Raw genomic sequence first — 5,721 nt, 5'->3', positions numbered from 1 at the left:
ACTGGGCCTAACTGAACGATAAAACAATTTAAGCGAAATCTGCAACCATTGGTGTATTTTATTTCATTAGAACATATACAACTGTATATATATATATATATATATATATATATTGTATTACTTCAAAAAAATTGTGTGGTCTTTATTCAGGCTAGCCATACTACCATCAGCAGCATAAGACTTACAAAGGAAATAGTCCTTTGTGCGAATACACATTCCCTAAATATGTCAGATGTGCTTCTGACTGACAGAGAGAGACGGACAAACTGAGAGAAAGACACAAATGAAAACCAGAGGGAGAGAGATGCAGATAAAGTCAGACAGACAGAGATACGGGTGTATCCTTCTTCTGTCAGAGGTACATCCTACACGGAGGGACATAACAACTCTAATCGCAGTAAATGAGGTGGAGTGGGCGCAGAGAGAGGAAGTGGTAGTGGGGTAGTGTTGGTGATGGATGAGACTGAAGGGGTGACACTAACAACGCCAGGATCTCCAGGGTGCTTCAAGACCTCCTATGAAGACCCATTATTACTGGATAATGACCCTTCTAGAGAGACAAAGAGAGAGTAAAATACAGAACTGAGAAGATTTCTTGAGCATCTAGGATGTAATTGGTGGTCGTAACTGCAAAAAAATATGCTTAAAGGGGTCATATGATGCGATTTCAAGTTTTCCTTTCTCTTTGGAGTGTTACAAGCTGTTTGTGAATAGTGGCCAATCAGAGCACACCTCGCTTTTCAGACCGATGAGCTTTGTAAAATTCGACACGTTTCAGAAAGGCGGGGCATAGAGGAGAAACAATAATGTACAGTATGTGGAAAATAATGTGTTTTTTGAACCTTAAACCGCATAAACACATTTCATTACACCAAATACAAAAAATAATGTTTTTTTTAGCAACATCATATGAACCCTTTAATTGTTGAAATGTGTTATTGAATGCATGTGTATGTATGCATGCATGTACATATACTGAAAATATACTATTTTGACAAAATAGCTTTTTGTTTGTTTCTGTGTTATTTGCTTTTAGATAAACAAAACAAAAACAAAAACTGAAACCATGATTTTTGATTAGACCAATAAAAATATGCACTTTAAATAAATGACACTGTCATTTTACTATTTTAGTGTGCTCTCTTCAGATATTATAGACCTTGTTGCATTGCATATACTTAACATACGCACTTGAATTAAACCAAGTTTTGATGCAAACACTAAGCGTATACCTACAGCCAAAATTATAGCCTTTCAAAGAACGGTATACTCCATTTGACATTGTCGTGAACAGAGGTGCTCGACACATTCACACTAGAAAGTTGCATAACGTTGTCCCATGTCTGCATTATTTTTTTCTCCAGTAGGGACGGGCAAAAAAAAATGTCTTTGTACTTTTTTTAGATTTGCAATATCTCTTAACCTAAGTTAGTCTGTTTGTGTTTATTAGTGCAAAAAATGTAAGGTTCATGTAACAGCTGAGTGTACCGAGTTAGAAAAATTGGGCTGTGTGCAACTGTACGTACGTGCATGCTGTACTGATGATGAAATTTATGTCACGCATAAAACTGAAGAATATTTTGGGCTTTATTGTGGCCTTAAGTTCAAAAGTTGTCATTTTTATCAGCAATCCTTTGAATGATTCTCTTCAAACTGTTGCTATAGTTGACCTGAAGATTTGAAGTAAATGTTTGCTTTACAGCACCACTTGTGGCAACGTTGAGAATGCAACATGTACTTCGGTCACATTCAAAACACAGCAACGTACACAGCTTGCGTAGCTGGCGGAATTCATGTATGTGCACTTGCGCAGAGTATGTTTCAGGCCTAAGTATCTGGGTTCACTTGCCGAATGGCAGGATACCATAAGATCTGATTGGCTATGACAGAAGTTGGACGAGTAATTGCTCTAACCACGTTTCTTGGTCCACTCAGTCTCGGGATGGGTGGGCCAAGGTGCTTCACTGATTCCACCTCTTTCTCAAACTGACATTTCTATAACACCCTATCCCTCTGCCCTCCCTCTTTCCTCCGGGTCTCGGACCAGGAGAGGCTCTTTCACATGCATCTGCCCCCTCATTAGTGCAACAAGCATCCTGACGATGTGCGCAGGTCCGACCACAGCCGCTGCCATGTGCAGTTGGTGGAAAAAAAATGATCTGATCTGTGCGACAGACAGACAGAGCAGAGAATGTATTTTGCCACCCCCTCTGCCTTTGAAGGAACCAATAAAACAAGGTCAGTGTACAACTGAGTAGAAAGAGAGACAGGGATGGAGGTTCTTGTATCAGGGGATGTATAGGTATATTACGGTGTCAGCTCCACTCAGAGGTAGCTCGGTACTCAGACAGTATAATGATATGTGTGTTGTCAGGAGGTTCAAGCTGGGCAGGACTCAGGGAGAGTGTAGTTACAGAGATTGAGGCTCTGATCAGATAACTGTGACAGAAATAAAGACTAGCTGAGCCAATACTGGACACTTGAGCCCTGACACCCGCTTCTTTTTGTGTGCTTTCAGATTTATAATTCAAACACCATGATTGTCATTATGTCAACACGTTACTTTTTTGGGGGGATTTTCTCTTTTTTTCTTTAATTATACATAGACATGCTCAGGAAACCAAGTGATAGAAAATTTCAGATTTAAAAAAAAAATTTTTTAATTAAAATTTCCCACCTCAACCAGATTCATTTCATCCACCCAATATCAAAAACTTTTGGGTACACCCTTGTAAAGTACCCATATTCATTTATCTTTACTAATCCTCTAATTCTAATCTAACTCTAAAGTACAGTATTTTAGCTTAACATATGTTACATTAATATTAACAATATTGATAATTCATAACATCTCTTTCAAAACATGTGAGGGGTTGAATGGTGCAGGGTTGACCAGTGCATGTGTAATTAGCAAATATTATTGCACCACACCAGTAAAAAACGAAAAAAAAAAAAAATTTCTTAGTTGAACTATTGATCTTTACAGGGCCAATAAAGTACCATAACATGGTTGAACAGAAAGTGCAAGGACAAAGACAAATTCTGCATTTTCTCAGGGGAAAAAAAAATTTAATTGAGTTATATTTTATTTTAATATTTAATAATATGTGCATGCAAATTAATATATTTTGCATTACAAACGTAAAATAATAAAAAATTAAAATAAAAACAAATCAATAATGTCACTACAGTCAGTATCCTGTTAATTATATCAGTAGTAGGTCATGGGGACATAAATAACATTGTTTCTGAGACCCTTGTTTGCTTTTTGGGAACAATTCTGAAAAGCTGTAGGTAATACTGTTGACCACAGCATGGAACTGTTGATATTAAAGAGTCAGATACATTCACTTACACCAGTAAAATTAAAGTACACTTCACTGAAATTAATGGCATGTGCTTTAGTATCACTTATTCACAATTAGTATGGTCTTCCCTGGAGAGAATTATTGGTAGCAGTGTACGTATGTGAATGAAAATGGCTTCCATTTCTCTTGATGACTGACAGGCCTGATGGCTGGCCACAACACAATGTCATTAACAACCATTTGTGGGAGTTCATGCGATATGCATCGTCGTGGTTCCTTACTTTAAGTGGATAATACCAATAGGAAATAAGTAGATAGGAACTACCTAAATGCATATGGTCTCTGTGTGCCCTCAGGGTAAAGGAGAAAGAGGCAGAATAAAGGCTTTGAACAACATCTCTGAATCTTGGTTGTTCTTCTTTATAATTCTTTCACACAACAATGAACTTTCTCCCCAAATATCTCAACCCTCTTGCTAACTTTATGCTATGTTGGGGGTTTGTTTGTGGTAGTCAGAGAGTCTTGCTGTGCTCGGTAAGAGGAAGCTTCATGTAATTGAGTTAACTAAGAACACTAACTCACATCTGTAACAGAGGAACAGATGTACGTTTCAAGCAGAAAGATGAAAAATACAGAGCTGTGTTGCCTTTTATTCCCAGTTCCTTTAAATACTTTACATTCTTACTGAATCATTTTACTTAACACTGGATAACCATTAACAATGAGATTTTAACTCCATTACCACAATATCCTTCTACTGTGTCAGAGCAGTATAAACTGTATAGTATCAAGAAACAGTTCACCCAAAAATGAAAATTGACTTTGCCCTCATATGTGTATTACTACAATACATAGCACTTTCTTTCTTCAATGAAAAACAAATGGAATATTCTTTTTGGAGCTTGTAACATTTGGCACAAAACAAGTTAGCAGGTTATATTTGGGTCTTTTTTTCCACACAATTATTTAGAAAAGTAGGAAAAAGTAGCAAATTGACTACTTTTATGGTGTTTTTTAATGTTTTTGGACCTGGGCAGCCCCTTTCTTTATTCTTTCTTTGTATGGAAAAGCTGCTTGAACATTCTACTAAATTTCTCCTTTTGTAATCAAAGGAAAAAAGAATGCCATACAAGTTTGGAATGGCATCGGAGTGAGTAAAATAAGAAAATGTCACTTCTGATTGAATTGTCCCTGTACTAACTCAATAAAATATTATATAAACCTTCCAAATAGTTTTCCTAAGGTTTAACGCATGCCTGTTTGGCTGTTGGCTGATGCCTGAAGTAATTAAGCATCTTTATTTTGGTCCACGGCATTTTATTCTACACAGAATTACATACTTTTAATCAGTTCTTCCATTATCTTCAGCTAGCGTTTGTACTGCATGAAAAACAATATTAAGTGAACAATTACACAGACAAATAACTGCACAGATGATCAGAAGTGAAGTACCTCAAAGCACAGCACTTAAGTGAGGCTAGTCCTGACAACCTGCATTATATGGCTGTTTCTGTGCCAACCTCAGGTAATATAATGGTGGGTAATGACTCTCATACGTATATACATACATAAATGGGGTAGATGTATGCGGTCTTGTGTGAGCATGTATAACATTGACATTGATAGAGCTAAATGAATGGAGCGCTGTTAGTTCTGGGTCATTACACCACTAAACTGGGGTTTCGCTGGAGAGAGAGCGGAAAACAGCACGGTGGTCGACTGCCGCTTTTGTGGTTCAGGCCCGCCATTGTTGTCATCACTGTCGTTTCATGTATAGGACGCAAACGTCCTTATGCAGCAAGTGTTGTTAGAAATGCAGCAAAGAAATGGAAAAATGGAACAAAAATGAATCTGCTCAAGGAGGATTCAGTTATTATGGACATAAATGTGGGGCAAAGATGTTCAGGCAAGTGAGGAATAACAGTCTATTCCCAAGGCCAGAACATGAAGGGTTTCAAAAATCAAAAAGTGGCCAGACGGGGCTAACATTCCCTCCTCTTTTTTGTCTCTCTCTCCCTGACTCAATTACGGCTGCTGTTTCCCTCCTGTCGGTTTAACCCCTTCAGCACACCGCTCTTCAAAAGCGGCTCTGACTCAATCAGCAACACTCAACATTAGCATTCGCTAATTATTCATGAGGCTGGAGTCACAGCGACCAAAGAGAAAAATTCACCGCATCTCCTCATTAATGTGTACATTTCTATCTAACATCCCTCAATCCATGCCAAGACATCCAATGCAATCACAGACGTGTTAAACCGGGTTTACATCTGGTCAGGGGAAAGCAATTCTACTCTTTTATGTAATCAATGAAATATGTCTGTCGTTTACTGTTGGAAATGTGATTAGTGGCCCATCTGGCTGTGGCTACAGTAACAAGAGCGCTGTTAACATCGTCACAGTAACGCTCCAG

The sequence above is a fragment of the Sinocyclocheilus rhinocerous genome, unplaced genomic scaffold (assembly GCF_001515625.1).
Source record: "Sinocyclocheilus rhinocerous isolate Xijiao unplaced genomic scaffold, SAMN03320098_v1.1 scaffold969, whole genome shotgun sequence".
Lineage (NCBI taxonomy): Eukaryota > Metazoa > Chordata > Actinopteri > Cypriniformes > Cyprinidae > Sinocyclocheilus > Sinocyclocheilus rhinocerous.
Note: the sequence above shows the minus strand (reverse complement) of the source record.